Source organism: Schistocerca gregaria, chromosome 10, assembly GCF_023897955.1.
Source record: "Schistocerca gregaria isolate iqSchGreg1 chromosome 10, iqSchGreg1.2, whole genome shotgun sequence".
NCBI lineage: Eukaryota > Metazoa > Arthropoda > Insecta > Orthoptera > Acrididae > Schistocerca > Schistocerca gregaria.
In genome coordinates, this window is record NC_064929.1 from 60,164,452 (window position 1) to 60,187,167 (window position 22,716).

At 49.5% G+C, this 22,716-nt stretch overlaps 12 non-coding genes across 12 annotated transcripts; all 12 read right to left on the reverse strand.

Annotated features, from left to right (window-relative positions):
• Positions 1-433: 433 nt before the first annotated feature.
• Trnaa-cgc (transfer RNA alanine (anticodon CGC)) lies at positions 434-506 on the reverse strand. Its single transcript has one exon. It is a non-coding gene; the product is annotated as a tRNA-Ala (tRNA).
• A 1,516-nt stretch (positions 507-2,022) lies between these two features.
• On the reverse strand, positions 2,023-2,095 carry Trnaa-cgc (transfer RNA alanine (anticodon CGC)). Its single transcript has one exon. It is a non-coding gene; the product is annotated as a tRNA-Ala (tRNA).
• A 1,518-nt stretch (positions 2,096-3,613) lies between these two features.
• Positions 3,614-3,686, reverse strand: Trnaa-cgc (transfer RNA alanine (anticodon CGC)). Its single transcript has one exon. It is a non-coding gene; the product is annotated as a tRNA-Ala (tRNA).
• Positions 3,687-5,203: 1,517 nt separating this feature from the next.
• Trnaa-cgc (transfer RNA alanine (anticodon CGC)) lies at positions 5,204-5,276 on the reverse strand. Its single transcript has one exon. It is a non-coding gene; the product is annotated as a tRNA-Ala (tRNA).
• Positions 5,277-6,792: 1,516 nt separating this feature from the next.
• Trnaa-cgc (transfer RNA alanine (anticodon CGC)) lies at positions 6,793-6,865 on the reverse strand. The gene has a single exon. It is a non-coding gene; the product is annotated as a tRNA-Ala (tRNA).
• A 3,105-nt stretch (positions 6,866-9,970) lies between these two features.
• Trnaa-cgc (transfer RNA alanine (anticodon CGC)) lies at positions 9,971-10,043 on the reverse strand. Its single transcript has one exon. It is a non-coding gene; the product is annotated as a tRNA-Ala (tRNA).
• Positions 10,044-11,559: 1,516 nt separating this feature from the next.
• On the reverse strand, positions 11,560-11,632 carry Trnaa-cgc (transfer RNA alanine (anticodon CGC)). Its single transcript has one exon. It is a non-coding gene; the product is annotated as a tRNA-Ala (tRNA).
• A 1,531-nt stretch (positions 11,633-13,163) lies between these two features.
• On the reverse strand, positions 13,164-13,236 carry Trnaa-cgc (transfer RNA alanine (anticodon CGC)). Its single transcript has one exon. It is a non-coding gene; the product is annotated as a tRNA-Ala (tRNA).
• A 3,310-nt stretch (positions 13,237-16,546) lies between these two features.
• Positions 16,547-16,619, reverse strand: Trnaa-cgc (transfer RNA alanine (anticodon CGC)). The gene has a single exon. It is a non-coding gene; the product is annotated as a tRNA-Ala (tRNA).
• Positions 16,620-18,338: 1,719 nt separating this feature from the next.
• Trnaa-cgc (transfer RNA alanine (anticodon CGC)) lies at positions 18,339-18,411 on the reverse strand. The gene has a single exon. It is a non-coding gene; the product is annotated as a tRNA-Ala (tRNA).
• A 1,518-nt stretch (positions 18,412-19,929) lies between these two features.
• Positions 19,930-20,002, reverse strand: Trnaa-cgc (transfer RNA alanine (anticodon CGC)). Its single transcript has one exon. It is a non-coding gene; the product is annotated as a tRNA-Ala (tRNA).
• Positions 20,003-21,520: 1,518 nt separating this feature from the next.
• On the reverse strand, positions 21,521-21,593 carry Trnaa-cgc (transfer RNA alanine (anticodon CGC)). The gene has a single exon. It is a non-coding gene; the product is annotated as a tRNA-Ala (tRNA).
• Between the last annotated feature and the right edge of the window lie 1,123 nt (positions 21,594-22,716).

Here is a 22,716-nt window from a genome sequence, read left to right on the forward strand (position 1 = left end):
CCCGCCCCCCCGAAGACTAATGGTGCTACATACAGCCATATAGACGACACAGACCCTTGCACTCCCATTAATCAGCAGACAAACACTACTCTCTATGTATCCGTTAGGGTGTCTTTCAGGTTTCGTGCATTCTGTATCGAATCGTAGTTGGCCACACTGAAAGTGGCACGTATAACGTCGAAAATAGAGTTCGGACACCGCTCTGAGTAAGACGAACGTGTTGTCCACCCTCTAGACTTCAATGAGGTTAAGCCGTGATACCTAAGACAGATCTGCACTCGATGACACCTCGATTACAGCCGGTCCCCACACTTACATCTTGCTCTCCTTACGTCAGTATACGTCATATCAGTTTGTGACGCTGGCTTTGCAACATCTTGCGTGCCTTTAGGTTCGCCGCGACCAACACTTACAATGCACTGACCACAAAAAATTGAGGCGCCGCGGCTTGAACCCTGCACCTTTCACATGCGAAGCGAACGCTCTACCAACTGAGCTACGCCCCAGGCACGACGAAACTGCGCTATTCCCCATTCTTAGCGACTCTGATGCGCACGGACACGATGGTTGGTTGGTTTGTAGCGGTGAAGGGAGCAGAGTACAAAGGCGCGGACACGTTCATATACACAAAAGTTCCAAGTAGTTTCGATGCTCTGGTATTACAAATGCAAATTCCGTCTGTTTTTAACGTCTTAAATTGAAAGAGCAGTCACAAATTGCTCCGTTTTCACTCCTTGTCGACAATCATACAGCACCTGAGGTAACAAACACATCTCGAGCCCCATTGTGCACTCCATTATTCATGCCAACTCAGTGCCACGCTCTTTACTACTGTGTACTAGTCTTGTCGTCCAACTGCAAAACACTGGGCCACAACAAGTTTCCGCGTCTCCATTGCACTGCGCATACTACAAAACGCTCCCCAAACTTGGCACTCACCCACGCAGCCGACTTTTCCGACTTTCCACGACGCCCACGCAACGCTCACGCTAGTGACAGCATTATTTATAGTGCGTCGTCGCGCCAAAGCGAATGAGCACATTTCGCCTATGGCTTAGGCCGCCCTCCTAGAGTGGCTGCTCGGTGACTGCAGGCAGCGAGGGTCTGCTAGCTTCCTGTGTTCGCACCTATGTCACCTGTGCTTGCTTGTCAGAGACAGACTATCGCAAAACATACAACTCACTCCATGAATTGATTGCTACGGCATCTGTTATCAGCAGTCACAACTAGCAACACCAGTAGCAGCCGACTGCACGCAAAGAATAGGAATGTGCAGTGGGATTTACGTGAACTCGGCGCAAGGCAGATCCTTCCGACATAGGCTTGAGAATCTTACGGGAACACTTGTACTGTTTCTAAATAAAGTGTAGGCGTGGGAGGAGGGTGCTTCCCGCGCACTAATAACAGCACGCTTGCCAATTGTGGATGCTAATCATTCGCTTGTATCTTCCTAGACACATCTGCAGGCTGAGAATTATTCCACTTGCATGGCAAGGTGCGCATGTAGGTGTGTTAAAAATTCTGGAGGCACTGGGTATTGATACCAGTACCTCTCGCATACTAAGCGAGCGCTCTACCATCTGAGCTACGCCCGCCCCCCCGAAGACTAATGGTGCTACATACAGCCATATAGACGACACAGACCCTTGCACTCCCATTAATCAGCAGACAAACACTACTCTCTATGTATCCGTTAGGGTGTCTTTCAGGTTTCGTGCATTCTGTATCGAATCGTAGTTGGCCACACTGAAAGTGGCACGTATAACGTCGAAAATAGAGTTAGGACACCGCTCTGAGTAAGACGAACGTGTTGTCCACCCTCTAGACTTCAATGAGGTTAAGCCGTGATACCTAAGACAGATCTGCACTCGATGACACCTCGATTACAGCCGGTCCCCACACTTACATCTTGCTCTCCTTACGTCAGTATACATCATATCAGTTTGTGACGCTGGCTTTGCAACATCTTGCGTGCCTTTAGGTTCGCCGCGACCAACACTTACAATGCACTGACCACAACAATTGAGGCGCCGCGGCTTGAACCCTGCACCTTTCACATGCGAAGCGAACGCTCTACCAACTGAGCTACGCCCCAGGCACGACCAAACTGCGCTATTCCCCATTCTTTGCGACTCTGATGCGCACGGACACGATGGTTGGTTGGTTTGTAGCGGTGAAGGGAGCAGAGTACAAAGGCGCGGACACGTTCATATACACAAAAGTTCCAAGTAGTTTCGATGCTCTGGTATTACAAATGCAAATTCCGTCTGTTTTTAACGTCTTAAATTGAAAGAGCCGTCACAAATTGCTCCGTTTTCACTCCTTGTCGACAATCATACAGCACCTGAGGTAACAAACACATCTCGAGCCTCATTGTGCACTCCATTATTCATGCCAACTCAGTGCCACGCTCTTTACTACTGTGTACTAGTCTTGTCGTCCAACTGCAAAACACTGGGCCACAACAAGTTTCCGCGTCTCCATTGCACTGCGCATACTACAAAACGCTCCCCAAACTTGGCACTCACCCACGCAGCCGACTTTTCCGACTTTCCACGACGCCCACGCAACGCTCACGCTAGTGACAGCATTATTTATAGTGCGTCGTCGCGCCAAAGCGAATGAGCACATTTCGCCTATGGCTTAGGCCGCCCTCCTAGAGTGGCTGCTCGGTGACTGCAGGCAGCGAGGGTCTGCTAGCTTCCTGTGTTCGCACCTATGTCACCTGTGCTTGCTTGTCAGAGACAGACTATCGCAAAACATACAACTCACTCCATGAATTGATTGCTACGGCATCTGTTATCAGCAGTCACAACTAGCAACACCAGTAGCAGCCGACTGCACGCAAAGAATAGGAATGTGCAGTGGGATTTACGTGAACTCGGCGCAAGGCAGATCCTTCCGACATAGGCTTGAGAATCTTACGGGAACACTTGTACTGTTTCTAAATAAAGTGTAGGCGTGGGAGGAGGGTGCTTCCCGCGCACTAATAACAGCACGCTTGCCAATTGTGGATGCTAATCATTCGCTTGTATCTTCCTAGACACATCTGCAGGCTGAGAATTATTCCACTTGCATGGCAAGGTGCGCATGTAGGTGTGTTAAAAATTCTGGAGGCACTGGGTATTGATACCAGTACCTCTCGCATACTAAGCGAGCGCTCTACCATCTGAGCTACGCCCGCCCCCCCCGAAGACTAATGGTGCTACTTACAGCCATATAGACGACACAGACCCTTGCACTCCCATTAATCAGCAGACAAACACTACTCTCTATGTATCCGTTAGGGTGTCTTTCAGGTTTCGTGCATTCTGTATCGAATCGTAGTTGGCCACACTGAAAGTGGCACGTATAACGTCGAAAATAGAGTTCGGACACCGCTCTGAGTAAGACGAACGTGTTGTCCACCCTCTAGACTTCAATGAGGTTAAGCCGTGATACCTAAGACAGATCTGCACTCGATGACACCTCGATTACAGCCGGTCCCCACACTTACATCTTGCTCTCCTTACGTCAGTATACATCATATCAGTTTGTGACGCTGGCTTTGCAACATCTTGCGTGCCTTTAGGTTCGCCGCGACCAACACTTACAATGCACTGACCACAAAAAATTGAGGCGCCGCGGCTTGAACCCTGCACCTTTCACATGCGAAGCGAACGCTCTACCAACTGAGCTACGCCCCAGACACGACGAAACTGCGCTATTCCCCATTCTTTGCGACTCTGATGCGCACGGACACGATGGTTGGTTGGTTTGTAGCGGTGAAGGGAGCAGAGTACAAAGGCGCGGACACGTTCATATACACAAAAGTTCCAAGTAGTTTCGATGCTCTGGTATTACAAATGCAAATTCCGTCTGTTTTTAACGTCTTAAATTGAAAGAGCCGTCACAAATTGCTCCGTTTTCACTCCTTGTCGACAATCATACAGCACCTGAGGTAACAAACACATCTCGAGCCCCATTGTGCACTCCATTATTCATGCCAACTCAGTGCCTCGCTCTTTACTACTGTGTACTAATCTTGTCGTCCAACTGCAAAACACTGGGCCACAACAAAGTTCCGCGTCTCCATTGCACTGCGCATACTACAAAACGCTCCCCAAACTTGGCACTCACCCACGCAGCCGACTTTTCCTACTTTCCACGACGCTCACGCAACGATCACGCTAGTGACAGCATTATTTATAGTTCGACGTCGCGCCAAAGCGAATGAGCACATTTCGCCTACGGCTTAGGCAGCCCTCCTAGTGTGGCTGCTCGGTGTCTGCAGGCAGCGAGGGTCAGCTAACTTCCTGTGTTCGCACCTATGTCACCTGTGCTTGCTTGTCAGAGACAGACTATCGCAAAACATACAACTCAATCCATGAATTGATTGCTACGGCATCTGTTATCAGCAGTCACAACTAGCAACACCAGTAGCAGCCGACTGCACGCAAAGAATAGGAATGTGCAGTGGGATTTACGTGAACTCGGCGCAAGGCAGATCTTTCCGACATAGGCTTGAGAATCTTACGGGAACACTTGTACTGTTTCTAAATAAAGTGTAGGCGTGGGAGGAGGGTGCTTCCCGCGCACTAATAACAGCACGCTTGCCAATTGTGGATGCTAATCATTCGCTTGTATCTTCCTAGACACATCTGCAGGCTGAGAATTATTCCACTTGCATGGCAAGGTGCGCATGTAGGTGTGTTAAAAATTCTGGAGGCACTGGGTATTGATCCCAGTACCTCTCGCATACTAAGCGAGCGCTCTACCATCTGAGCTACGCCCGCCCCCCCGAAGACTAATGGTGCTACATACAGCCATATAGACGACACAGACCCTTGCACTCCCATTAATCAGCAGACAAACACTACTCTCTATGTATCCGTTAGGGTGTCTTTCAGGTTTCGTGCATTCTGTATCGAATCGTAGTTGGCCACACTGAAAGTGGCACGTATAACGTCGAAAATAGAGTTCGGACACCGCTCTGAGTAAGACGAACGTGTTGTCCACCCTCTAGACTTCAATGAGGTTAAGCCGTGATACCTAAGACAGATCTGCACTCGATGACACCTCGATTACAGCCGGTCCCCACACTTACATCTTGCTCTCCTTACGTCAGTATACGTCATATCAGTTTGTGACGCTGGCTTTGCAACATCTTGCGTGCCTTTAGGTTCGCCGCGACCAACACTTACAATGCACTGACCACAAAAAATTGAGGCGCCGCGGCTTGAACCCTGCACCTTTCACATGCGAAGCGAACGCTCTACCAACTGAGCTACGCCCCAGGCACGACGAAACTGCGCTATTCCCCATTCTTAGCGACTCTGATGCGCACGGACACGATGGTTGGTTGGTTTGTAGCGGTGAAGGGAGCAGAGTACAAAGGCGCGGACACGTTCATATACACAAAAGTTCCAAGTAGTTTCGATGCTCTGGTATTACAAATGCAAATTCCGTCTGTTTTTAACGTCTTAAATTGAAAGAGCAGTCACAAATTGCTCCGTTTTCACTCCTTGTCGACAATCATACAGCACCTGAGGTAACAAACACATCTCGAGCCCCATTGTGCACTCCATTATTCATGCCAACTCAGTGCCACGCTCTTTACTACTGTGTACTAGTCTTGTCGTCCAACTGCAAAACACTGGGCCACAACAAGTTTCCGCGTCTCCATTGCACTGCGCATACTACAAAACGCTCCCCAAACTTGGCACTCACCCACGCAGCCGACTTTTCCGACTTTCCACGACGCCCACGCAACGCTCACGCTAGTGACAGCATTATTTATAGTGCGTCGTCGCGCCAAAGCGAATGAGCACATTTCGCCTATGGCTTAGGCCGCCCTCCTAGAGTGGCTGCTCGGTGACTGCAGGCAGCGAGGGTCTGCTAGCTTCCTGTGTTCGCACCTATGTCACCTGTGCTTGCTTGTCAGAGACAGACTATCGCAAAACATACAACTCACTCCATGAATTGATTGCTACGGCATCTGTTATCAGCAGTCACAACTAGCAACACCAGTAGCAGCCGACTGCACGCAAAGAATAGGAATGTGCAGTGGGATTTACGTGAACTCGGCGCAAGGCAGATCCTTCCGACATAGGCTTGAGAATCTTACGGGAACACTTGTACTGTTTCTAAATAAAGTGTAGGCGTGGGAGGAGGGTGCTTCCCGCGCACTAATAACAGCACGCTTGCCAATTGTGGATGCTAATCATTCGCTTGTATCTTCCTAGACACATCTGCAGGCTGAGAATTATTCCACTTGCATGGCAAGGTGCGCATGTAGGTGTGTTAAAAATTCTGGAGGCACTGGGTATTGATACCAGTACCTCTCGCATACTAAGCGAGCGCTCTACCATCTGAGCTACGCCCGCCCCCCCGAAGACTAATGGTGCTACATACAGCCATATAGACGACACAGACCCTTGCACTCCCATTAATCAGCAGACAAACACTACTCTCTATGTATCCGTTAGGGTGTCTTTCAGGTTTCGTGCATTCTGTATCGAATCGTAGTTGGCCACACTGAAAGTGGCACGTATAACGTCGAAAATAGAGTTAGGACACCGCTCTGAGTAAGACGAACGTGTTGTCCACCCTCTAGACTTCAATGAGGTTAAGCCGTGATACCTAAGACAGATCTGCACTCGATGACACCTCGATAACAGCCGGTCCCCACACTTACATCTTGCTCTCCTTACGTCAGTATACATCATATCAGTTTGTGACGCTGGCTTTGCAACATCTTGCGTGCCTTTAGGTTCGCCGCGACCAACACTTACAATGCACTAACCACAACAATTGAGGCGCCGCGGCTTGAACCCTGCACCTTTCACATGCGAAGCGAACGCTCTACCAACTGAGCTACGCCCCAGGCACGACCAAACTGCGCTATTCCCCATTCTTTGCGACTCTGATGCGCACGGACACGATGGTTGGTTGGTTTGTAGCGGTGAAGGGAGCAGAGTACAAAGGCGCGGACACGTTCATATACACAAAAGTTCCAAGTAGTTTCGATGCTCTGGTATTACAAATGCAAATTCCGTCTGTTTTTAACGTCTTAAATTGAAAGAGTCGTCACAAATTGCTCCGTTTTCACTCCTTGTCGACAATCATACAGCACCTGAGGTAACAAACACATCTCGAGCCTCATTGTGCACTCCATTATTCATGCCAACTCAGTGCCACGCTCTTTACTACTGTGTACTAGTCTTGTCGTCCAACTGCAAAACACTGGGCCACAACAAGTTTCCGCGTCTCCATTGCACTGCGCATACTACAAAACGCTCCCCAAACTTGGCACTCACCCACGCAGCCGACTTTTCCGACTTTCCACGACGCCCACGCAACGCTCACGCTAGTGACAGCATTATTTATAGTGCGTCGTCGCGCCAAAGCGAATGAGCACATTTCGCCTATGGCTTAGGCCGCCCTCCTAGAGTGGCTGCTCGGTGACTGCAGGCAGCGAGGGTCTGCTAGCTTCCTGTGTTCGCACCTATGTCACCTGTGCTTGCTTGTCAGAGACAGACTATCGCAAAACATACAACTCACTCCATGAATTGATTGCTACGGCATCTGTTATCAGCAGTCACAACTAGCAACACCAGTAGCAGCCGACTGCACGCAAAGAATAGGAATGTGCAGTGGGATTTACGTGAACTCGGCGCAAGGCAGATCCTTCCGACATAGGCTTGAGAATCTTACGGGAACACTTGTACTGTTTCTAAATAAAGTGTAGGCGTGGGAGGAGGGTGCTTCCCGCGCACTAATAACAGCACGCTTGCCAATTGTGGATGCTAATCATTCGCTTGTATCTTCCTAGACACATCTGCAGGCTGAGAATTATTCCACTTGCATGGCAAGGTGCGCATGTAGGTGTGTTAAAAATTCTGGAGGCACTGGGTATTGATACCAGTACCTCTCGCATACTAAGCGAGCGCTCTACCATCTGAGCTACGCCCGCCCCCCCGAAGACTAATGGTGCTACATACAGCCATATAGACGACACAGACCCTTGCACTCCCATTAATCAGCAGACAAACACTACTCTCTATGTATCCGTTAGGGTGTCTTTCACGTTTCGTGCATTCTGTATCGAATCGTAGTTGGCCACACTGAAAGTGGCACGTATAACGTCGAAAATAGAGTTCGGACACCGCTCTGAGTAAGACGAACGTGTTGTCCACCCTCTAGACTTCAATGAGGTTAAGCCGTGATACCTAAGACAGATCTGCACTCGATGACACCTCGATTACAGCCGGTCCCCACACTTACATCTTGCTCTCCTTACGTCAGTATACATCATATCAGTTTGTGACGCTGGCTTTGCAACATCTTGCGTGCCTTTAGGTTCGCCGCGACCAACACTTACAATGCACTGACCACAACAATTGAGGCGTCGCGGCTTGAACCCTGCACCTTTCACATGCGAAGCGAACGCTCTACCAACTGAGCTACGCCCCAGGCACGACCAAACTGCGCTATTCCCCATTCTTTGCGAATCTGATGCGCACGGACACGATGGTTGGTTGGTTTGTAGCGGTGAAGGGAGCAGAGTACAAAGGCGCGGACACGTTCATATACACAAAAGTTCCAAGTAGTTTCGATGCTCTGGTATTACAAATGCAAATTCCGTCTGTTTTTAACGTCTTAAATTGAAAGAGCAGTCACAAATTGCTCCGTTTTCACTCCTTGTCGACAATCATACAGCACCTGAGGTAACAAACACATCTCGAGCCCCATTGTGCACTCCATTATTCATGCCAACTCAGTGCCACGCTCTTTACTACTGTGTACTAGTCTTGTCGTCCAACTGCAAAACACTGGGCCACAACAAGTTTCCGCGTCTCCATTGCACTGCGCATACTACAAAACGCTCCCCAAACTTGGCACTCACCCACGCAGCCGACTTTTCCGACTTTCCACGACGCCCACGCAACGCTCACGCTAGTGACAGCATTATTTATAGTGCGTCGTCGCGCCAAAGCGAATGAGCACATTTCGCCTATGGCTTAGGCCGCCCTCCTAGAGTGGCTGCTCGGTGACTGCAGGCAGCGAGGGTCTGCTAGCTTCCTGTGTTCGCACCTATGTCACCTGTGCTTGCTTGTCAGAGACAGACTATCGCAAAACATACAACTCACTCCATGAATTGATTGCTACGGCATCTGTTATCAGCAGTCACAACTAGCAACACCAGTAGCAGCCGACTGCACGCAAAGAATAGGAATGTGCAGTGGGATTTACGTGAACTCGGCGCAAGGCAGATCCTTCCGACATAGGCTTGAGAATCTTACGGGAACACTTGTACTGTTTCTAAATAAAGTGTAGGCGTGGGAGGAGGGTGCTTCCCGCGCACTAATAACAGCACGCTTGCCAATTGTGGATGCTAATCATTCGCTTGTATCTTCCTAGACACATCTGCAGGCTGAGAATTATTCCACTTGCATGGCAAGGTGCGCATGTAGGTGTGTTAAAAATTCTGGAGGCACTGGGTATTGATACCAGTACCTCTCGCATACTAAGCGAGCGCTCTACCATCTGAGCTACGCCCGCCCCCCCGAAGACTAATGGTGCTACATACAGCCATATAGACGACACAGACCCTTGCACTCCCATTAATCAGCAGACAAACACTACTCTCTATGTATCCGTTAGGGTGTCTTTCAGGTTTCGTGCATTCTGTATCGAATCGTAGTTGGCCACACTGAAAGTGGCACGTATAACGTCGAAAATAGAGTTAGGACACCGCTCTGAGTAAGACGAACGTGTTGTCCACCCTCTAGACTTCAATGAGGTTAAGCCGTGATACCTAAGACAGATCTGCACTCGATGACACCTCGATTACAGCCGGTCCCCACACTTACATCTTGCTCTCCTTACGTCAGTATACATCATATCAGTTTGTGACGCTGGCTTTGCAACATCTTGCGTGCCTTTAGGTTCGCCGCGACCAACACTTACAATGCACTGACCACAACAATTGAGGCGCCGCGGCTTGAACCCTGCACCTTTCACATGCGAAGCGAACGCTCTACCAACTGAGCTACGCCCCAGGCACGACCAAACTGCGCTATTCCCCATTCTTTGCGACTCTGATGCGCACGGACACGATGGTTGGTTGGTTTGTAGCGGTGAAGGGAGCAGAGTACAAAGGCGCGGACACGTTCATATACACAAAAGTTCCAAGTAGTTTCGATGCTCTGGTATTACAAATGCAAATTCCGTCTGTTTTTAACGTCTTAAATTGAAAGAGCCGTCACAAATTGCTCCGTTTTCACTCCTTGTCGACAATCATACAGCACCTGAGGTAACAAACACATCTCGAGCCTCATTGTGCACTCCATTATTCATGCCAACTCAGTGCCACGCTCTTTACTACTGTGTACTAGTCTTGTCGTCCAACTGCAAAACACTGGGCCACAACAAGTTTCCGCGTCTCCATTGCACTGCGCATACTACAAAACGCTCCCCAAACTTGGCACTCACCCACGCAGCCGACTTTTCCGACTTTCCACGACGCCCACGCAACGCTCACGCTAGTGACAGCATTATTTATAGTGCGTCGTCGCGCCAAAGCGAATGAGCACATTTCGCCTATGGCTTAGGCCGCCCTCCTAGAGTGGCTGCTCGGTGACTGCAGGCAGCGAGGGTCTGCTAGCTTCCTGTGTTCGCACCTATGTCACCTGTGCTTGCTTGTCAGAGACAGACTATCGCAAAACATACAACTCACTCCATGAATTGATTGCTACGGCATCTGTTATCAGCAGTCACAACTAGCAACACCAGTAGCAGCCGACTGCACGCAAAGAATAGGAATGTGCAGTGGGATTTACGTGAACTCGGCGCAAGGCAGATCCTTCCGACATAGGCTTGAGAATCTTACGGGAACACTTGTACTGTTTCTAAATAAAGTGTAGGCGTGGGAGGAGGGTGCTTCCCGCGCACTAATAACAGCACGCTTGCCAATTGTGGATGCTAATCATTCGCTTGTATCTTCCTAGACACATCTGCAGGCTGAGAATTATTCCACTTGCATGGCAAGGTGCGCATGTAGGTGTGTTAAAAATTCTGGAGGCACTGGGTATTGATACCAGTACCTCTCGCATACTAAGCGAGCGCTCTACCATCTGAGCTACGCCCGCCCCCCCGAAGACTAATGGTGCTACATACAGCCATATAGACGACACAGACCCTTGCACTCCCATTAATCAGCAGACAAACACTACTCTCTATGTATCCGTTAGGGTGTCTTTCACGTTTCGTGCATTCTGTATCGAATCGTAGTTGGCCACACTGAAAGTGGCACGTATAACGTCGAAAATAGAGTTCGGACACCGCTCTGAGTAAGACGAACGTGTTGTCCACCCTCTAGACTTCAATGAGGTTAAGCCGTGATACCTAAGACAGATCTGCACTCGATGACACCTCGATTACAGCCGGTCCCCACACTTACATCTTGCTCTCCTTACGTCAGTATACATCATATCAGTTTGTGACGCTGGCTTTGCAACATCTTGCGTGCCTTTAGGTTCGCCGCGACCAACACTTACAATGCACTGACCACAACAATTGAGGCGCCGCGGCTTGAACCCTGCACCTTTCACATGCGAAGCGAACGCTCTACCAACTGAGCTACGCCCCAGGCACGACCAAACTGCGCTATTCCCCATTCTTTGCGAATCTGATGCGCACGGACACGATGGTTGGTTGGTTTGTAGCGGTGAAGGGAGCAGAGTACAAAGGCGCGGACACGTTCATATACACAAAAGTTCCAAGTAGTTTCGATGCTCTGGTATTACAAATGCAAATTCCGTCTGTTTTTAACGTCTTAAATTGAAAGAGCCGTCACAAATTGCTCCGTTTTCACTCCTTGTCGACAATCATACAGCACCTGAGGTAACAAACACATCTCGAGCCCCATTGTGCACTCCATTATTCATGCCAACTCAGTGCCTCGCTCTTTACTACTGTGTACTAATCTTGTCGTCCAACTGCAAAACACTGGGCCACAACAAGTTTCCGCGTCTCCATTGCACTGCGCATACTACAAAACGCTCCCCAAACTTGGCACTCACCCACGCAGCCGACGTTTCCGACTTTCCACGACGCCCACGCAACGCTCACGCTAGTGACAGCATTATTTATAGTTCGTCGTCGCGCCAAAGCGAATGAGCACATTTCGCCTACGGCTTAGGCCGCCCTCCTAGAGTGGCTGCTCGGTGACTGCAGGCAGCGAGGGTCTGCTAGCTTCCTGTGTTCGCACTTATGTCACCTGTGCTTGCTTGTCAGAGACAGACTATCGCAAAACATACAACTCACTCCATGAATTGATTGCTACGGCATCTGTTATCAGCAGTCACAACTAGCAACACCAGTAGCAGCCGACTGCACGCAAAGAATAGGAATGTGCAGTGGGATTTACGTGAACTCGGCGCAAGGCAGATCTTTCCGACATAGGCTTGAGAATCTTACGGGAACACTTGTACTGTTTCTAAATAAAGTGTAGGCGTGGGAGGAGGGTGCTTCCCGCGCACTAATAACAGCACGCTTGCCAATTGTGGATGCTAATCATTCGCTTGTATCTTCCTAGACACATCTGCAGGCTGAGAATTATTCCACTTGCATGGCAAGGTGCGCATGTAGGTGTGTTAAAAATTCTGGAGGCACTGGGTATTGATACCAGTACCTCTCGCATACTAAGCGAGCGCTCTACCATCTGAGCTACGCCCGCCCCCCCCCCCCCCCCCCCCCGAAGGCTAATGGTGCTACATTCAGCCATATAGACGACACAGACCCTTGCACTCCCATTAATCAGCAGACAAACACTACTCTCTATGTATCCGTTAGGGTGTCTTTCAGGTTTCGTGCATTCTGTATCGAATCGTAGTTGGCCACACTGAAAGTGGCACGTATAACGTCGAAAATAGAGTTCGGACACCGCTCTGAGTAAGACGAAGGTGTTGTCCACCCTCTAGACTTCAATGAGGTTAAGCCGTGATACCTAAGACAGATCTGCACTCGATGACACCTCGATAACAGCCGGTCCCCACACTTACATCTTGCTCTCCTTACGTCAGTATACATCATATCAGTCTGTGACGCTGGCTTTGCAACATCTTGCGTGCCTTTAGGTTCGCCGCGACCAACACTTACAATGCACTGACCACAAAAAATTGAGGCGCCGCGGCTTGAACCCTGCACCTTTCACATGCGAAGCGAACGCTCTACCAACTGAGCTACGCCCCAGGCACGACCAAACTGCGCTATTCCCCATTCTTTGCGACTCTGATGCGCACGGACACGATGGTTGGTTGGTTTGTAGCGGTGAAGGGAGCAGAGTACAAAGGCGCGGACACGTTCATATACACAAAAGTTCCAAGTAGTTTCGATGCTCTGGTATTACAAATGCAAATTCCGTCTGTTTTTAACGTCTTAAATTGAAAGAGCCGTCACAAATTGCTCCGTTTTCACTCCTTGTCGACAATCATACAGCACCTGAGGTAACAAACACATCTCGAGCCCCATTGTGCACTCCATTATTCATGCCAACTCAGTGCCTCGCTCTTTACTACTGTGTACTAATCTTGTCGTCCAACTGCAAAACACTGGGCCACAACAAGTTTCCGCGTCTCCATTGCACTGCGCATACTACAAAACGCTCCCCAAACTTGGCACTCACCCACGCAGCCGACGTTTCCGACTTTCCACGACGCCCACGCAACGCTCACGCTAGTGACAGCATTATTTATAGTTCGTCGTCGCGCCAAAGCGAATGAGCAAATTTCGCCTACGGCTTAGGCCGCCCTCCTAGAGTGGCTGCTCGGTGACTGCAGGCAGCGAGGGTCTGCTAGCTTCCTGTGTTCGCACTTATGTCACCTGTGCTTGCTTGTCAGAGACAGACTATCGCAAAACATACAACTCACTCCATGAATTGATTGCTACGGCATCTGTTATCAGCAGTCACAACTAGCAACACCAGTAGCAGCCGACTGCACGCAAAGAATAGGAATGTGCAGTGGGATTTACGTGAACTCGGCGCAAGGCAGATCTTTCCGACATAGGCTTAAGAATCTTACTGGAACACTTGTACTGTTTCTAAATAAAGTGTAGGCGTGGGAGGAGGGTGCTTCCCGCGCACTAATAACAGCACGCTTGCCAATTGTGGATGGTAATCATTCGCTTGTATCTTCCTAGACACATCTGCAGGCTGAGAATTATTCCACTTGCATGGCAAGGTGCGCATGTAGGTGTGTTAAAAATTCTGGAGGCACTGGGTATTGATACCAGTACCTCTCGCATACTAAGCGAGCGCTCTACCATCTGAGCTACGCCCGCCCCCCCCGAAGGCTAATGGTGCTACATACAGCCATATAGACGACACAGACCCTTGCACTCCCATTAATCAGCAGACAAACACTACTCTCTATGTATCCGTTAGGGTGTCTTTCAGGTTTCGTGCATTCTGTATCGAATCGTAGTTGGCCACACTGAAAGTGGCACGTATAACGTCGAAAATAGAGTTCGGACACCGCTCTGAGTAAGACGAACGTGTTGTCCACCCTCTAGACTTCAATGAGGTTAAGCCGTGATACCTAAGACAGATCTGCACTCGATGACACCTCGATAACAGCCGGTCCCCACACTTACATCTTGCTCTCCTTACGTCAGTATACATCATATCAGTCTGTGACGCTGGCTTTGCAACATCTTGCGTGCCTTTAGGTTCGCCGCGACCAACACTTACAATGCACTGACCACAAGAAATTGAGGCGCCGCGGCTTGAACCCTGCACCTTTCACATGCGAAGCGATCGCTCTACCAACTGAGCTACGCCCCAGGCACGACCAAACTGCGCTATTCCCCATTCTTTGCGACTCTGATGCGCACGGACACGATGGTTGGTTGGTTTGTAGCGGTGAAGGGAGCAGAGTACAAAGGCGCGGACACGTTCATATACACAAAAGTTCCAAGTAGTTTCGATGCTCTGGTATTACAAATGCAAATTCCGTCTGTTTTTAACGTCTTAAATTGAAAGAGCCGTCACAAATTGCTCCGTTTTCACTCCTTGTCGACAATCATACAGCACCTGAGGTAACAAACACATCTCGAGCCCCATTGTGCACTCCATTATTCATGCCAACTCAGTGCCTCGCTCTTTACTACTGTGTACTAATCTTGTCGTCCAACTACAAAACACTGGGCCACAACAAGTTTCAAAAAAATGGTTCAAATGGCTCTGAGCACTATGGGACTCAACTGCTGTAGTCATTAGTCCCCTAGAACTTAGAACTACTTAAACCTAACTAACCTAAGGACATCACACACATCCACGCCCGAGGCAGGATTCGAACCTGCGACCGTAGCAGTCGCACGGTTCCGGACTGCGCGCCTAGAACCGCGAGACCACCGCGGCCGGCAATAAGTTTCCGCGTCTCCATTGCACTGCGCATACTACAAAACGCTCCCCAAACTTCTCACTCACCCACGCAGCCGACTTTTCCGACTTTCCACGACGCTCACGCTAGTGACAGCATTATTTATAGTTCGACGTCGCGCCAAACCGAATGAGCACATTTCGCCTACGGCTTAGGCCGCCCTCCTAGAATGGCTGCTCGGTGTCTGCAGGCAACGAGGGTCTGCTAGCTTCCTGTGTTCGCACCTATGTCACCTGTGCTTGCTTGTCAGAGACAGACTATCGCAAAACATACAACTCACTCCATGAATTGATTGCTACGGCATCTGTTATCAGCAGTCACAACTAGCAACACCAGTAGCAGCCGACTGCACGCAAAGAATAGGAATGTGCAGTGGGATTTACGTGAACTCGGCGCAAGGCAGATCTTTCCGACATAGGCTTGAGAATCTTACGGGAACACTTGTACTGTTTCTAAATAAAGTGGTGGCGTGGGAGGAGGGTGCTTCCCGCACACTAATAACAGCACGCTTGCCAATTGTGGATGCTAATCATTCGCTTGTATCTTCCTAGACACATCTGCAGGCTGAGAATTATTCCACTTGCATGGCAAGGTGCGCATGTAGGTGTGTTAAAAATTCTGGAGGCACTGGGTATTGATCCCAGTACCTCTCGCATACTAAGCGAGCGCTCTACCATCTGAGCTACGCCCGCCCCCCACGAAGACTAATGGTGCTACATACAGCCATATAGACGACACAGACCCTTGCACTCCCATTAATCAGCAGACAAACACTACTCTCTATGTATCCGTTAGGGTGTCTTTCAGGTTTCGTGCATTCTGTATCGAATCGTAGTTGGCCACACTGAAAGTGGCACGTATAACGTCGAAAATAGAGTTCGGACACCGCTCTGAGTAAGACGAACGTGTTGTCCACCCTCTAGACTTCAATGAGGTTAAGCCGTGATACCTAAGACAGATCTGCACTCGATGACACCTCGATAACAGCCGGTCCCCACACTTACATCTTGCTCTCCTTACGTCAGTATACATCATATCAGTCTGTGACGCTGGCTTTGCAACATCTTGCGTGCCTTTAGGTTCGCCGCGACCAACACTTACAATGCACTGACCACAAAAAATTGAGGCGCCGCGGCTTGAACCCTGCACCTTTCACATGCGAAGCGAACGCTCTACCAACTGAGCTACGCCCCAGGCACGACCAAACTGCGCTATTCCCCATTCTTTGCGACTCTGATGCGCACGGACACGATGGTTGGTTGGTTTGTAGCGGTGAAGGGAGCAGAGTACAAAGGCGCGGACACGTTCATATACACAAAAGTTCCAAGTAGTTTCGATGCTCTGGTATTACAAATGCAAATTCCGTCTGTTTTTAACGTCTTAAATTGAAAGAGCCGTCACAAATTGCTCCGTTTTCACTCCTTGTCGACAATCATACAGCACCTGAGGTAACAAACACATCTCGAGCCCCATTGTGCACTCCATTATTCATGCCAACTCAGTGCCTCGCTCTTTACTACTGTGTACTAATCTTGTCGTCCAACTACAAAACACTGGGCCACAACAAGTTTCAAAAAAATGGTTCAAATGGCTCTGAGCACTATGGGACTCAACTGCTGTAGTCATTAGTCCCCTAGAACTTAGAACTACTTAAACCTAACTAACCTAAGGACATCACACACATCCACGCCCGAGGCAGGATTCGAACCTGCGACCGTAGCAGTCGCACGGTTCCGGACTGCGCGCCTAGAACCGCGAGACCACCGCGGCCGGCAATAAGTTTCCGCGTCTCCATTGCACTGCGCATACTACAAAACGCTCCCCAAACTTCTCACTCACCCACGCAGCCGACTTTTCCGACTTTCCACGACGCTCACGCTAGTGACAGCATTATTTATAGTTCGACGTCGCGCCAAACCGAATGAGCACATTTCGCCTACGGCTTAGGCCGCCCTCCTAGAATGGCTGCTCGGTGTCTGCAGGCAACGAGGGTCTGCTAGCTTCCTGTGTTCGCACCTATGTCACCTGTGCTTGCTTGTCAGAGACAGACTATCGCAAAACATACAACTCACTCCATGAATTGATTGCTACGGCATCTGTTATCAGCAGTCACAACTAGCAACACCAGTAGCAGCCGACTGCACGCAAAGAATAGGAATGTGCAGTGGGATTTACGTGAACTCGGCGCAAGGCAGATCTTTCCGACATAGGCTTGAGAATCTTACGGGAACACTTGTACTGTTTCTAAATAAAGTGGTGGCGTGGGAGGAGGGTGCTTCCCGCACACTAATAACAGCACGCTTGCCAATTGTGGATGCTAATCATTCGCTTGTATCTTCCTAGACACATCTGCAGGCTGAGAATTATTCCACTTGCATGGCAAGGTGCGCATGTAGGTGTGTTAAAAATTCTGGAGGCACTGGGTATTGATCCCAGTACCTCTCGCATACTAAGCGAGCGCTCTACCATCTGAGCTACGCCCGCCCCCCACGAAGACTAATGGTGCTACATACAGCCATATAGACGACACAGACCCTTGCACTCCCATTATTCAGCAGACAAACACTACTCTCTATATATCCATTAGGGTGTACTTCAGGTTTCGTGCATTCTGTATCGAATCGTAGTTGGCCACAATGAAAGTGGCACGTATAACGTTGAAAATAGAGTTCGGACACCGCTCTGAGTAAGACGAACGTGTTGTCCACCCTCTAGACTTCAATGAGGTTAAGCCGTGATACCTAAGACAGATCTGCACTCGATGACACCTCGATAACAGCCGGTCCCCACACTTACATCTTGCTCTCCTTACGTCAGTATACATCATATCAGTCTGTGACGCTGGCTTTGCAACATCTTGCGTGCCTTTAGGTTCGCCGCGACCAACACTTACAATGCACTGACCACAAAAAATTGAGGCGCCGCGGCTTGAACCCTGCACCTTTCACATGCGAAGCGAACGCTCTACCAACTGAGCTACGCCCCAGGCACGACCAAACTGCGCTATTCCCCATTCTTTGCGACTCTGATGCGCACGGACACGATGGTTGGTTGGTTTGTAGCGGTGAAGGGAGCAGAGTACAAAGGCGCGGACACGTTCATATACACAAAAGTTCCAAGTAGTTTCGATGCTCTGGTATTACAAATGCAAATTCCGTCTGTTTTTAACGTCTTAAATTGAAAGAGCCGTCACAAATTGCTCCGTTTTCACTCCTTGTCGACAATCATACAGCACCTGAGGTAACAAACACATCTCGAGCCCCATTGTGCACTCCATTATTCATGCCAACTCAGTGCCTCGCTCTTTACTACTGTGTACTAATCTTGTCGTCCAACTGCAAAACACTGGGCCACAACAAGTTTCCGCGTCTCCATTGCACTGCGCATACTACGAAACGCTCCATAAACTTGGCACTCACCCACGCAGCCGACTTTTCCGACTTTCCACGACGCTCACGCAACGCTCACGCTAGTGACAGCATTATTTATAGTTCGACGTCGAGCCAAAGCGAATGAGCACATTTCGCCTATGGCTTAGGCCGCCCTCCTAGAATGGCTGCTCGGTGTCTGCAGGCAACGAGGGTCTGCTAGCTTCCTGTGTTCGCACCTATGTCACCTGTGCTTGCTTGTCAGAGACAGACTATCGCAAAACATACAACTCACTCCATGAATTGATTGCTACGGCATCTGTTATCAGCAGTCACAACTAGCAACACCAGTAGCAGGCGACTGCACGCAAAGAATAGGAATGTGCAGTGGGATTTACGTGAACTCGGCGCAAGGCAGATCTTTCCGACATAGGCTTGAGAATCTTACGGGAACACTTGTACTGTTTCTAAATAAAGTGGTGGCGTGGGAGGAGGGTGCTTCCCGCACACTAATAACAGCACGCTTGCCAATTGTGGATGCTAATCATTCGCTTGTATCTTCCTAGACACATCTGCAGGCTGAGAATTATTCCACTTGCATGGCAAGGTGCGCATGTAGGTGTGTTAGAAATTCTGGAGGCACTGGGTATTGATCCCAGTACCTCTCGCATACTAAGCGAGCGCTCTACCATCTGAGCTACGCCCGCCCCCCACGAAGACTAATGGTGCTACATACAGCCATATAGACGACACAGACCCTTGCACTCCCATTATTCAGCAGACAAACACTACTCTCTATATATCCATTAGGGTGTACTTCAGGTTTCGTGCATTCTGTATCGAATCGTAGTTGGCCACAATGAAAGTGGCACGTATAACGTTGAAAATAGAGTTCGGACACCGCTCTGAGTAAGACGAACGTGTTGTCCACCCTCTAGACTTCAATGAGGTTAAGCCGTGATACCTAAGACAGATCTGCACTCGATGACACCTCGATAACAGCCGGTCCCCACACTTACATCTTGCTCTCCTTACGTCAGTATACATCATATCAGTCTGTGACGCTGGCTTTGCAACATCTTGCGTGCCTTTAGGTTCGCCGCGACCAACACTTACAATGCACTGACCACAAAAAATTGAGGCGCCGCGGCTTGAACCCTGCACCTTTCACATGCGAAGCGAACGCTCTACCAACTGAGCTACGCCCCAGGCACGACGAAACTGCGCTATTCCCCATTCTTTGCGACTCTGATGCGCACGGACACGATGGTTGGTTGGTTTGTAGCGGTGAAGGGAGCAGAGTACAAAGGCGCGGACACGTTCATATACACAAAAGTTCCAAGTAGTTTCGATGCTCTGGTATTACAAATGCAAATTCCGTCTGTTTTTAACGTCTTAAATTGAAAGAGCCGTCACAAATTGCTCCGTTTTCACTCCTTGTCGACAATCATACAGCACCTGAGGTAACAAACACATCTCGAGCCCCATTGTGCACTCCATTATTCATGCCAACTCAGTGCCTCGCTCTTTACTACTGTGTACTAATCTTGTCGTCCAACTGCAAAACACTGGGCCACAACAAGTTTCCGCGTCTCCATTGCACTGCGCATACTACGAAACGCTCCATAAACTTGGCACTCACCCACGCAGCCGACTTTTCCAACTTTCCACGACGCTCACGCAACGCTCACGCTAGTGACAGCATTATTTATAGTTCGACGTCGAGCCAAAGCGAATGAGCACATTTCGCCTACGGCTTAGGCCGCCCTCCTAGAGTGGCTGCTCGGTGTCTGCAGGCAACGAGGGTCTGCTAGCTTCCTGTGTTCGCACCTATGTCACCTGTGCTTGCTTGTCAGAGACAGACTATCGCAAAACATACAACTCACTCCATGAATTGATTGCTACGGCATCTGTTATCAGCAGTCACAACTAGCAACACCAGTAGCAGCCGACTGCACGCAAAGAATAGGAATGTGCAGTGGGATTTACGTGAACTCGGCGCAAGGCAGATCTTTCCGACATAGGCTTGAGAATCTTACGGGAACACTTGTACTGTTTCTAAATAAAGTGGTGGCGTGGGAGGAGGGTGCTTCCCGCACACTAATAACAGCACGCTTGCCAATTGTGGATGCTAATCATTCGCTTGTATCTTCCTAGACACATCTGCAGGCTGAGAATTATTCCACTTGCATGGCAAGGTGCGCATGTCGGTGTGTTAGAAATTCTGGAGGCACTGGGTATTGATCCCAGTACCTCTCGCATACTAAGCGAGCGCTCTACCATCTGAGCTACGCCCGCCCCCCACGAAGACTAATGGTGCTACATACAGCCATATAGACGACACAGACCCTTGCACTCCCATTATTCAGCAGACAAACACTACTCTCTATGTATCCATTAGGGTGTACTTCAGGTTTCGTGCATTCTGTATCGAATCGTAGTTTGCCACAATGAAAGTGGCACGTATAACGTTGAAAATAGAGTTCGGACACCGCTCTGAGTAAGACGAACGTGTTGTCCACCCTCTAGACTTCAATGAGGTTAAGCCGTGATACCTAAGACAGATCTGCACTCGATGACACCTCGATAACAGCCGGTCCCCACACTTACATCTTGCTCTCCTTACGTCAGTATACATCATATCAGTCTGTGACGCTGGCTTTGCAACATCTTGCGTGCCTTTAGGTTCGCCGCGACCAACACTTACAATGCACTGACCACAAAAAATTGAGGCGCCGCGGCTTGAACCCTGCACCTTTCACATGCGAAGCGAACGCTCTACCAACTGAGCTACGCCCCAGGCACGACCAAACTGCGCTATTCCCCATTCTTTGCGACTCTGATGCGCACGGACACGATGGTTGGTTGGTTTGTAGCGGTGAAGGGAGCAGAGTACAAAGGCGCGGACACGTTCATATACACAAAAGTTCCAAGTAGTTTCGATGCTCTGGTATTACAAATGCAAATTCCGTCTGTTTTTAACGTCTTAAATTGAAAGAGCCGTCACAAATTGCTCCGTTTTCACTCCTTGTCGACAATCATACAGCACCTGAGGTAACAAACACATCTCGAGCCCCATTGTGCACTCCATTATTCATGCCAACTCAGTGCCTCGCTCTTTACTACTGTGTACTAATCTTGTCGTCCAACTGCAAAACACTGGGACACAACAAGTTTCCGCGTCTCCATTGCACTGCGCATACTACAAAACGCTCCCCAAACTTGGCACTCACCCACGCAGCCGACTTTTCCGACTTTCCACGACACTCACGCTAGTGACAGCATTATTTATAGTTCGACGTCGCGCCAAAGCGAATGAGCACATTTCGCCTACGGCTTAGGCCGCCCTCCTAGAGTGGCTGCTCGGTGTCTGCAGGCAGCGAGGGTCTGCTAGCTTCCTGTGTTCGCACCTATGTCACCTGTGCTTGCTTGTCAGAGACAGACTATCGCAAAACATACAACTCACTCCATGAATTGATTGCTACGGCATCTGTTATCAGCAGTCACAACTAGCAACACCAGTAGCAGCCGACTGCACGCAAAGAATAGGAATGTGCAGTGGGATTTACGTGAACTCGGCGCAAGGCAGATCATTCCGACATAGGCTTGAGAATCTTACGGGAACACTTGTACTGTTTCTAAATAAAGTGGTGGCGTGGGAGGAGGGTGCTTCCCGCGCACTAATAACAGCACGCTTGCCAATTGTGGATGCTAATCATACGCTTGTATCTTCCTAGACACATCTGCAGGCTGAGAATTATTCCACTTGCATGGCAAGGTGCGCATGTAGGTGTGTTAAAAATTCTGGAGGCACTGGGTATTGATCCCAGTACCTCTCGCATACTAAGCGAGCGCTCTACCATCTGAGCTACGCCCGCCCCCCACGAAGACTAATGGTGCTACATACAGCCATATAGACGACA